The sequence below is a fragment of the Scomber japonicus genome, chromosome 22 (genome assembly GCF_027409825.1).
Source record: "Scomber japonicus isolate fScoJap1 chromosome 22, fScoJap1.pri, whole genome shotgun sequence".
NCBI classification, from domain to species: Eukaryota; Metazoa; Chordata; class Actinopteri; order Scombriformes; family Scombridae; genus Scomber; species Scomber japonicus.
The window spans coordinates 17,865,432-17,878,591 of NC_070599.1; the positions used below are offsets into that span (position 1 = coordinate 17,865,432).

Below are 13,160 nucleotides of genomic sequence, written 5' to 3' on the forward strand. Positions count from 1 at the left end.
TGCAAGGTTATGGAAGTGATTACAGATCGTGTATTACGAGTGAGAGGTTAAAGTAAACTCTGGAGAGTTGTAAAAGTTAACGAGCTGTCAGTGCTCTATCTATTTTCTCAAGTAAGTTAAAGCTCTGTGACATGGGCCGATGCTGCTATCATTTTGAATAGTAGACTTTGTTTTGCATTAGATTTCCTGGCCACTGTTTTTTTTTATACTTAATTTTTTATTGAATGTTTAACATATAATACACAACTACAAAAAAGCACAGACACACAGATTAGTCCAATAAAGATAGAAAATAGGTCAAAGGATCACATTTGTATTATCTTTTCAGTGATAGAGACAGTGTCAATTTAAGGAGGTAAGTATTCCAGTTCGTGCCATTTCTTTCTTTTCCAATGTATCAGTTCATGCTAGACCAGTTTGTGTCCCCACAACAAGTCCTCCCATGTGCACCCCTATCCGCATATACATTCCCACACATCCACAATCACTCGTTGTCAAGTTGAGGAGCCAATGCATCCAAATGAATCGTTCTTTAGATAGCCATCTTCTCGTAATGACTTTTTACTGCCAACATTATTTTGATCACATACTTCACTATCACTAGAGTTAATTGTCAGTGAGATATTCCCCAGATATATTGTACAGAAATCATGCTTAATCTCAAACCCCATTATTGCCTTAAGCTGTTCCACTACTCCCAACCAGTAGGGACGGATAACAGAGCAGTCCCAGCAGATCTGCCTGGTTATCTTCACACTCCCTCCAGCAGTGTCCAAACCTCAGCTGGCCTTTCTGAAGTTTAGTTGTTGGTGTGATGAAGAATCTAATCATATTTTTCCATGTAAATTCCCTCCAATGATCTGAGTTTGAAGTCAGTTGGGTTTTACAGATATTCAGTCAATCCTCTTCTGAGATGGTTACTTTGCTTCACTGTTTTTTTATATTTTATTAAAATATCTTTGAAAGCTGACATTAGATCATAGCATGCTTGCTAACAGGATTTATTTTCAATAGTGTCATTCCAATTTCTTTGTTTTATCTCATTTTCAATAAGTACTAAATCTTTCTTTAGAAATAAAAGATATATTGGAGTTAGTGAGATTTGATTCCTATACCATGATCTAGTTTCTAGCAGCTAGAGTGAGATTATGATCTGAGAAACCAGTAATCAAGTTGTATGTTTTAGTTATCATATCTGGTTTATTTGTAAAAAATGAGATCTAGTAGGATTTGGGAAGATTTTGTTATTCTTGTGGATTTATTTATCATTTGTTTTGGCAATATCCTTGAGCTTTTTCTTGTGTGCTTTGTCAAGCCAGTTCAAGTTGAAATCACCCATAAGTATAACTTCTTTACCTTCATGTTGTTTAAGAATTTCTGATAAATTGTTAAAGAAACCATTTGTAGCAGTAGGAGGCCGATAAACTGAAAAAAAACAACAGATGACATGTCAGGGAATAATGTAATCGTGACCCCTCCACATGTTGTGGTTGCGGAGACTCTGCAGATCCGGGGTTTAGATGAGCGTCTCCACGTGGCTGCTTACACCTGGCAGATACTCATCCAGAAAGTTGGAGTATAAGATGGACTGACTCCATAAATCAAGTGGTACAACGAGGTTTCCCAGTGAGGGGACTGTTCACAAGCAGCAGACCGGGTTGGATGGATGGATGGATGGATGGATAGATAGATAGATAGATAGATAGATAGATTGAATATTTCCTCTGCAGAAAGTCCCGTGAACACGTCCCAGTTCTCAGAGAAAGTCATCTGCTGCACAAAAATAAAACATTGACATTTTTTGAAGGCAACAATACCTATTTCTTTTTTTACTCATCAAAAAAAGTGAAAACTGCTGCAGGTTACAGAATACAGTACTTTGACCATGACATCAATACTTACAGCATTTCGGGCCAATGACTAAACTGCTGAAGCAATTACCACTTATTTTTGAAACTATTGCTTAAATGAAGGAATCTTTGTGATTAGACCTAAAACAACATATACAGAGGAAATTATGTTCCTTTGTTGTAGATTGGACCAAAAACTCATTACCATTTTGGCTTCTATCGAACCCAGTTTTAATGATAGAGCTGCAGTTGTTCGAGCCAGTTGTCTTTTCACCCTGCTGCTGTCCATTTTCATCAAAAATGTGCTTCTGTTGGAATTCATTGGTGTGTCTCAGATAACAACCAGATTGCAACCAAGATTTACACTTTATTTACAGCATCCTACAATCCTGCCAGATAGAAAATATAAGGAATATCTGCTCTCATAAAAGTATAATACTGATGGAGCAATTATAAATATGTAAACATATATGAAGCAGAGATGACTCATAAATGGCCAATTTATGAATACTGGATGCATTACAGTTTTGTGACAGTTTCATTCACTGCCTGTTTGATCCCAGCACAAGGGAAGAGTGAAGTCAACAAGTTAATAAATAGAAAAATGTCACATATATGGAGGAAATGTGTTTTGTACACATTCTGTAGGATGAAGATTATTGCAAAATGTAATTGCAACGGTATTTACATTAAAATTACAAAGTCCAACGTGTTCACAACAGCATCTGTTCACTCATTCGTTACACGTCACCTGACACCAGCTGTATTTAACTCCTCAGATTTTTATTGTGACATAGAGGTCAGTGGTGAGAGACCTGAGGAATGCTGTGAGGATGAACGCCACGGCACCATCTGGGTTTTGAGGAAGAACGGAAATTAGCTGTAGTTTTGCTCAGCACAGACTGATGACATTTTTCACTGTAAATTCCATGAGGTAGTGCAGCAACATTTACCTTTTATTCTGACTCATGTATCACTGTTTTAAGATGTTATCTGAGAGTCCAAGCTGTGTATATGCACAAGAAGTGATCTTAAGCACTGTGTTACCAATCATTGAAGAGGGCCTCACATGTTTTAAAATGTGATGATAAACAGTACTGAAGTTACTGGAACTAAAACTTGACCCTCACAATTAAAAAGTCAAACAAACAGACTACAGAGGATGTTTCCAAAATATGTCTTCACTGTTTTTGGCACAGTCAAAAAAGTTGATTTTTAGAAATAGTTATTGTTAATATCATTCTCAGTATCACTACTGCTATACTGGATTTAAGAATGTTGATATTAGGGTGTGCATTTATTGTAGATGATACACAGAAGGAAACGTTTACAAAGAATATAATCCTTCAATAACACATTGCCTTAAAAATGATCTATTTGGAGGATGCACTTAATCACAACCTAAGTTTAATAACATTCAAGACTGGAAAACATAAAAACCTTGGTCAGTACTGCATTTCAAAAGGATTAATGCACTGCAAGACAAAGCCACATATAGATAAGGGAACAGCAAGTGATATTGTACAGTTACGCAATATTCAAATCATTTGTTTGATTGAGTCATTTTCTTTGAAACTCTCTTTGACAATTTCAACAGCATGTCCCAAGAATTCAACATTCAAGAGATTTTAGTGTCTGTCCTGAAGTAACAGAAATTCAAAGACAAAGGTAGCAAGTAGAAACAGTAAAAACATCAAGTAAAACATCATAGTGCTGAAACAAATGAGCTACAAAACAAAAGCATGTGCAATCAGAATAATGTTAAAGATGCTATACTCATACAGTATGTAGAATACACATCTGACTTGAAAAGACACTGCTGAAAAGGGCACTTCAAAGTTTCCTTATTTTTCAAATGAACTCGCAGATGAACAAAGTAATCTTTAAGTGTACATGGCTCTGAAACTTGTGTCTTGAAAGAGCAAACACAGTCACTGTAGATGCAAGGCAAGGGACAAGACCTGCTATAATGTCCGTGGCTAGCTGAGAAAAATGTGCAGAACTTACATGTCCACTTCATATGACGGCCTATGGAATTCTCTCCCTTCCTGTGAAAAAAAGGAGACGTAGTTTAGTTGACATTCATGCATAGCCTACAGTCACAGACATGAAAGCCAACTGGCTCTGGCTGCAGCCTTCAGAGTGTTTACTGGAGGCTGCAGCCAGATCCTTCTCAAAATCACTACAACTCCTAGTGGCCTACAGGATAAATCATATTGAGTTTTGTCAAACACGTTTTTTAGTTGTAAGTAATCTGAACTCACATTTAGAGACTAGCTAATTATTTCAAGTAACTTCAACTCATAACTAAGTTTCTACAACTTATAGGCTACAGTAATACCTAGTTCACATGACTTATTGAAGTAGCCTAAGTAACTCAAGTAATTTCAACTCACCTCTAATTGGAACTAGCTAATTATTTCAAGTAATTTCAACTCATAACCAAGTTTCCTAGCAGTCAGGAGGACTGGGGAGTACACATGACTAATTGAAGCAAGTAAATAACAGTGTTTCCCCTATGTACACTCAGCAGCGGCGCAACTATGTTGATCACTTGCTCGATTTCATTGGAAGTTGCTAACAGACTAGGCTTCATTACACAACCTGCCCCCTCCCTTCATAAGCTACTGGAGTAGGGGGAGGACAAAAGCAGACAACCAGACTCTCCCCGGCGTTCCACGAGTCTCCCACATATTGATAGCGGCTGCTTGACGCCCACAAATGAGACACAATCTCCCGGAATCTGGAGCGAGCAAGCAACAACGCGCACTAGAGAGTGACTGCGCGCGTGCACAAAAAACGACCGGTTTTCAATCGCTTTTGCGCGTCATATGAATGATATAATGTCACTGTGTGGATCATTAACCTTGTTGCAGTGTGCCAGAGACATTATAATAAGCCTGAGAAGGACTTTGAGTGTGCTCCCTGGTTATATAGCTATTAGCTTCTCCATGCTCAGATCTCACAGTCAGCGGCAGGAGAGGAGGAGAGCAACAGAGCAATCTAGCGCACATAGTTAGTATGGAAGCCTAATGATGGAAAAAGTAAAACGGGTTACTACAAAAATAAACCATTATTATTATTTATCTTTTATTTACAGAAAATACCTATTTTTGTGTAGCATACATGTGTATGTTATTTTGTTAAAGCTATCAGACATTAACATTTACAGTAGTTGTTTAAATTATTATTTATAATTTAATATTACTTTAACAACTCAGGGACATCCAAGCAGTAACATGTTTGAGCACTTTTTTGCTTTGTCAATTTGAAATAATGTTTTGTTTTTGAATGAAGGGGTGGAAATTTAAAACATTTTTTTTTATCCAATTCATCAATTCATCAAAATAATCAACTGATTAATCATTTATCAAAATAATCATTAGTTGCAGTCCTATTATTTTTCATATTTTTCTTCTGGGGTAGCATACCCCCGGACCCCCTAGTGTTGCTAGGTTACCGACACAGAGCACCGCTGCTACAAAAATTTCAAGGGGAAACACTGTAAATAATTATTAGTGAGGCTAAACAATTACTACTTTTCTTAGCTCAAATAAACTAATATTTTATTGCATCAACAAGTAGACTCAAGTATCCCCAACTCAGCTTTAAGTGTCTTTTCAAATAAAACCGACAAACCACTGAATGAACTGAATAGCCACTAGAGCCAATAGAGTGAGCCTCTGGGCTCGTTCCTCTCAGCAGAGAGTTTACGCTCCTTGTGACAGACGCCAGATAGATAACAAACAGCACAAAAGTTGACAGCATCAGAAGCTTTGACCCATATGCCTAACAACATCAAGTTCTTGTACTCCGATGAAATGTATATTTTCCCGCCTGCATCGACTGAATTCATTTGCCAGCTAACATTAGCAAGACCTAGCAAATCGTTAGCAACATCGCTGCGCACAACAGCTGAGACAGCGTTAACAGCACAGGTCATTTTTCCTCATTCTTTGATTTTCTCGGGACCTTTAATTCCAACACTTACACACTTAATTATAATATGTGTTTCTGTTGATCTATTTCTGGGAGCGGGACCTCAGTCTGAGAGCTCGTAAAGTTTTTCTTCTTAGTCTTTGGTGCCATTTTCATGAATGGAGGTTCTCTACAACCTGCTGGTCGCCGGACGTTATATGGTATTTTGGGGGTGTCATTAATGTTGATTTACTATTCTTTGGAACATGTATTCATTTAGAACAGGTGGGATTCATCATGTTTACGAATGTCATTTACGACTCTTTCTTGGTGATAAGTGTTTGATGAATCCGACATCGCACACTCGATAATTTTACCTCACAAAAAAAGTACGACAGATGTTTTTACATCTGGCCCAATGAGTGTGTATAGTATGAGTAAATAACGTGTTGCAAAACATAGCTACCTTCAAGCAGTGAATCAGCAGTTAACTCCAGTAGTGCAGTATCTTGAGTGAATGTCCCTTGGCTGACATCCATTTCTGTATTGCAACATGATTACCCTGCCGTCACGGACTATTCACTCACTTTCTCACACACACATACAAAGCACTGACAACTGTTCAACAACACCTGTCTTTTACTCCCTGATTGTTACTTTACACTCAGTTATGAGGGTATGAATTAGAAAAATTGTGAAAGCATGTCATGATCCACATGGCATGAGACATCAGCAGCACTGTTGATGTAGACGATGCCAAGATAACGATGAAGAGCGACTAATTTAACGGACCGCCATGTGTTATGATTTGTGAGGTGAATGCATCATTACTGTCTCTTTCTAAATATTAAATAAACTGTTAAACATTAAATATTAGTTATTACTATTATGTAATAACTGGTTGACGCAACCAAATTTCAAAATCAGTTCTGAACCCAGCTTTAGTTACGTGTGGAAGTCTTTTTATTGGTTCACCTCGTTTGGTTCAGAGAATTCACACAATAAATACCTTTTAACCGCCAATAGGCTATAAACATCTCTGTGTTTTAACATGCACATGTTAAAGTGATAACATTCATGCATTCACCTCATAAATCATTTATCCATTACATTAGTCACTCTTCATCATTATCTTAGCATCAGCAGCCCTGTTGATGTAGTCGATGCCAAGATAACGATGAAGAGTGACTAAGACCTTCGAAACCGCATACTACATACTACATACTTCTATACTACATACTACATACTTCTATACTACATACTTCTATACTACATACTACACACTTCTATACTACATACTACATACTACATACTACATACTTCTATACTACATACTACATACTTCTATACTACATACTTCTATACTACATACTACACACTTCTATACTACATACTACATACTTCATACTACATACTTCTATACTACATACTCATTTCTGACCTTTTTAGTTGAGAAAGTAAAGTAGCCCTTTAGATCCACAATGTGACGCTAATTTGTCCAAACAACACCTGTTTAAAGTTTTGTTCCTGCGAATTCGGAGTTAGCCGTAGCGAGTAAGGCACTTCCTGTCATTTTCACAAAATAAAACACCCGTTGCCTTTTATTGTTAAGAAAACCATAACGATAGAATTGGTGCTTTTATTTTGAAAGCAGGAAGCGAACATACCCTCGCTGTAGCTAACGTTTGTATTTTGGGGTTTTTTCAGAAGTTGCGTTGCATCTTGGGTAATGTGAGTGTGGGTAGTCAGCTCTTGATGCATACTCCGCATTTCTGGAGGATCTAGTAAACCATCCAGGAACTTCTCACATACTCTAAATCACATACTATGCAGTTGAAACACACTAAATACTTCAAATGACGTCGAACCTGGTGTGCTCCTGCTTGGTTGGAATGAAAACCTGCAGCCACATGGCCCTTTGTGGAATGAGTTTGACACCTATGTTTTAATGTAATGAGATTTGTTCCTCCACAACTTTTGACGGAGATGCTTCCATTCTCAGCAGCATGGGCATGGCACTGACCCTCAGTTGTCTTACTCTCTCCCTTATACCTGACTCCGTTGAGCCAAGACACCCCCTGTAGGTTTGGGGCACTTCCGTTGTAGTGTGTGGTTATACAGCGTTCCTCTTAATGCGAGTGTTTTCTTGATTTGCATCGTTTCTGGCTTTGCATCATTTCCTTATTTGCAGCACGTTTTACGTTTATGCATTTGTTTTTGTTTCTTGCAGCATGTTTTTTATTTGCAGCACGATTTTGTTGTTGTATTTGTTTTGACTCATCGTTTCTGTACTTGCAGCTGTTCTCCCCCAAATGAAGCGGTAGGCCCCAGTCAGCCACCGTAGAATGGGCTTTTAATTAATTGTGTTGTTGTGTTTTAATTTGAGATCTCTCTTGTCTTCCTGCTGCAAACCAAGTGCCCTTTTGGGACAAAGAATAAAATGAATCTGAATCTGAATCTTTTAAAGAAAAGAAAAAAGGAAAAAAAGCCAAGGATCATTTCCATCAGTTTCCAAAGGGAAACAGATTGAAGCATTTAGAGTTCCAAGGAACAGAGAGAAAACCATTTGCTCATGGAAAGTTTTCCAAATTTTGAATTCATGTGGTCTTCCAACTAAGTGGCAAATTGGGCTCTAACTGTGTCAAAATTAAACCCCTGTAAGCACTTAATGATTAAGTAAACGTATTTGGCATCAAAAGAGTGTTAGTATATGCATGTGACCGCAGGTTACCAGATTATTTTAATTATCCAAAAGCAAGAAAATATAAATCACCCATGAGTAGGTGGTTGCCTTGTGTTATTCTAGTAAAAACCTAGATAATGCATGAGCAATAGTCTTTGGAAATGTGCCAAGTGATATATCTTGAAGTATCAATGACGAACACTGAACCTCTAAGGTAAAACGTCTGGAAATGTGAAGAGAGAGCATGAGGAAATCCTTTAAAGGAAGTGAAATCTGAGAGAATTCTGAAGAAAAATGACTGGATTACAAAAGCATGCACTAGCAAGTTGGGTTCGCATGGCTTTCTCTTTTTTTGTGAGTTCTTTTAGGTTTTTTTTGCTAGTTCTTAGGAAGCCCTTGTCCTTGGCCAGTGTGAGTGTGTATAAATATGAGGGCTCCAAAAATGTGGAACACACACACAGGACAGACAGATACTCCCAACCTGAGAAGAGAGTGAACTGCTGCAAAAACAAGCCTTCCACTGATAATTTACAGGGCTAATTTCCACCATTCAAGACACAAGCATGAATACTGAAGTCCAGTGCATCATCCTCATGATCTGCATTACTGTTTGCACATCAGCAGGTAAGTGTTGCCCTCTTTGCTGGTTCCTTGGGTCGTGGCATGCTTTTTTTAAATGTTGTTTTAGAGCTAAATAATGACTAAAAACATCTAAATCTCTTTCTTTTTCTGGGTTTAACATATTAATCATGGAAAGGTGAAACTGTGTATCATGTGTTATTTACACTGTCCTCTGATTTTTCTTTCTAGTTTTTAGGACCAATTGCAAATGTGTAACAACAATCAAAGCTGTGGATCCCACTCGCATCAGTGAACTCAAGATTTATTTACATCCATTTTGCAACAAGCAAGAAATCATGTAAGTACTTGTATATTAGATGGGTAAATACACAACAAAACAAACCTAATGTTTAGAAAGTTGTTTTACATTTTTCTTTTACATTTTTCTTTCCCCAACACAGTGTGACACTGAAAGATGGGAGTCAACAGTGTGTCGACCCTACTGGCAAATTTGGCCAAGCACTAGTGAAAACAAATCAAATGTATGTAAGAAGCTTATTTTCATTCAACACAGCATGAACTATGTAATAATTATATGAGAGTAACCTTGACAAATAATCTCCAGATACTGTACTTCATTTACAAGCAGCTGGTACTACAGGAAAAGAAGTGAAATGTCTAAGGTGAAATGAAAAATGTTAAAGGTTGAATATGTGATTTTTCTTCACAGGAAGAAACAACGAGCTGTTAGGATGAACACCCGCAGCATAAAAGCAGCCAGCACCACGAGAGCAGTCAGCACCACGAGAGCAGCCAGCACTACAAATGCAGCCAGCACCACAAATGCAGCCAGCACCACAAGAGCAGCTAGCACCACAAGAGTAGCCGGGGTAGAACCAACAGTGATATAATGCGGATTGCAGGCATGTTTATGTTCTTTGTCACAACTCCGCCCAAGAGAGCAGCACGCCTGTCTAGTGTGTAGTAGGTGTGGTTTGTGTGTGTTTCTCGAAAGTGAAAAAGAGGATGAACAGGACTGAAACACGTCACACACTTCCATTTCATGTATTTTGTAAAAAAGTGTGGCTCAGTTTTGCAAATTAGCAGTTGAAACGCACAATACCTGAGCTTTGGCACATTTAAAACACCGTACTGGTAGTCAGGGATGTTCTTACCCTGGAGAGATGGAAAGCTCTGCCTTTGGTTTGTGATGTAAATATACTGATGGTGTGTTTGATTCAATGCTGTATTACATACTGGTTTCTCTTGTGTTCCTATTCAATGCATCTTGCAACAAATAATCTTTCAAAGATGCTGTTTATGTCTTTGTTCAAGTTGTAAGGATAATTATGTGAAAGTGTGCAGTATTTTAAGATGGTAACCAGTGTTTTATGTTTCACATTTTGAAGGTTTTGTATTCATTTTTTCTTTTTTTATGAATGTATTTACTGTTTACTGTGTATATTTCACACTGTATACACCATTTGTCTTGATTTTATCCAGAATCAGCATGATCCTTGCTATTTGATAGTGAATGAAGAGTCCCCAAAACTGCAAATAATAATAATAATAATAATAATAATATATGTATAAATAAAAACTTCAAAGTGAAAATTGTTTCTTGCAGTTGTATCCTCTTGGTGGCTGTATTGACATGTTTGATATTTTCTACATACAGTATATTTTCATGGTCTTACAATCAGTCATCTTTATTTATGTGACGATGCTGTATTAGAGTGCACACAAGAGTAAATGCCACAAGAGCTGTATTGATTAGTCCATTAATTGATTAGTTGCCAACTATTACATTTGTTATACAGTAGGAGACCACTGCTGACACTAAGTCATAAAAAAGAGTAGAGAGAGAAAGGAGAGGAAAGAGAATCACATTGAGAACCAACATTGAAAATAGTAGGTACAGGACATGAATCTGTCACCCCGACGTTTACAACCCCAGTTTACGAGAGACGAGAGAGCACAGAGAACTCCAGGGGGGAAAAGTTTAAGTTAGTGAATGCATTAAAACTGAAACAGAAGTAGGTTACTCTTCCTGCTTCTTTTTTCGGTTTTGACTCATGACATATTCATTGTTGTGTTAATTATTTGCTTTGGCAGGTAAAAACCCATTAAAAGTCCCCTGTTGTTTTTCACACTGAAACAATGACACTCAAATTACCATAACCATATCAGAGAGGGACACTTACATTGAACAAAGTAAAAAAATAAATAAAACTGAAGAAATTTTATTTTGGAGCCAAGGAAGAACAATTCAAAGTCAGCACTTGGCTTCAATGTATAATGTTAAAAACCACAAACCAAGCCAGAACTCTGGTTTGTGTTTGTTATGGACTCAGATCTGAATTTCAGCAGCCACACTGATACAGTTACAAAGTCAGCCTGCTGTCACCCCAAGAATATATAAAGAATTAAAGGATTTGGAAAACCTTGTATATGTATTTATCTTCAGTATATTTGAGTGCTGTAACAGGCCTCCCTAAAAAGTTATAGCTAATTCAGAACGCTGCTGCTCGAGTCCTCGCTAAGACCAAGAAAGTGGATCGTATCACCCCAGTTCTCAAATCCACACACTAGCTTCCTGTCTGACAAAGAATCAACTTTACAAAGCACTGAATATTAATACATTTCTGATCTGCTGTTGCCTTAGGAACCATCCAGACCTCCCAGGTGGTCTAAGACTGTTTTCTGTCCTCAGAGTCAAAACTAAACATGGATGAGCAGTTTCTAGTCTTGGTGCTCCACATATCTGGAACAAACTCCCAGGAAACTGCAGGTCTGTTGCAACTCTAGGCTCTTTTGCAACTAAAATCCAAATTTTAGGGTTAACCTACACTGTAACTTGTTATTCTCCTGTTTTATGTTTTATTCTATTTAAGTGTAATTATATATATTTGATATTGCCATGTGGTGCTTTTATATCCTGTCTTGATGTATTTTATGTTTTATGGAAAGCACTTTTAGTACAAATTAGTCATATGGTTTTGAGGCTTTGCACGATGACCCGTAGTTATGACCTGAATGTCTGACAGAGACACATGCTTTCAGTCATAAGGGAACAACATTTCAACATTTCAAATCAAGTCAGACAGACAGCACTGTCATTTCAAAAAAAGGGGGAAAAAGTTTCAGTTTTAATCTTGATCCAAATTACTGTTGTCTGATAGATGTTAGATATTAAGTCGAATTGTGGAGTTTCTACCACCAGCCAAATATTGCTTTAAAAGATAACTAAACTGAGACTTTGAACTATGTGGGACATCTATGCGGTTAATCTGCTTGCACAATAGTTTTCTTGTAGTTAACAAGCTTTCGATATAAAAACATGGATTCTATTAATCTTTATCCAGTTGTACACATCATGATTATTATTCCTGTTAATTTGAAAATCAAAATAAAAGTAAGCGTTTTAAATGTGAACACATAACACAAGATTATATTTGAAACATTGTAAACATTGTTACTGTAGATGAAATTAAATATTACATATATGCCATTTCTCATTCTCTCCTTTTTAAAGTGTTCATTCATGTATGCAATTTGTCTCTGTAAAGGAAAAAAGTATTCAGAAATTATTTAAATTGCAATACATATTCAAAAAACACCACCTCAGCCAACCAAACTACTAAATTAAAGCAGTATCTGTCTGCTGGAATCACACAACTTCAAACCTCCACAAACAGATAAACATCACAGACATATTATGGCCTTGTGAAGTTACCTGCAGACGATACAGACAGGTTACAAAATTAAAAGAAAACGTCTGAGTTGAGATCTGAATGCTTGACCCTTACGGTGAGGGGACCTGCTGCTCTGTTGTGCTGTGGGTTTGAGTCCCTTGTCCCCTTTAGAGGGAAGGGTCACTGCAGATCAATAATCTCCTTTATCCTATGATAAACATTTCTATCCTGATGGGAGTGAGCCCCCATCCAAAGGGTCACTGGATGGTTGTATGAGTATGAAAATGATGTGAATCATATGTCATGGACTTCACAGATCGCAACCCTGCTGAACACCGATTGGACCGACGTGTTTGTCAGCGCTCTCCAACACCATCATCAAAACACCAAATGAGGGAATATCTTTTGGAAGATCCCTGTTCAGAGACTTGAACAACCCCCCGAACTTAACAC

General features: G+C 37.4%; 1 protein-coding gene across 1 annotated transcript in view; it reads right to left on the bottom strand.

Moving 5' to 3' along the window:
* Nucleotides 1-13,160, bottom strand: part of clcn3 (chloride channel 3) — a 248,766-nt gene that overhangs the window by 138,677 nt on the left and 96,929 nt on the right. The window lies entirely within an intron of this gene.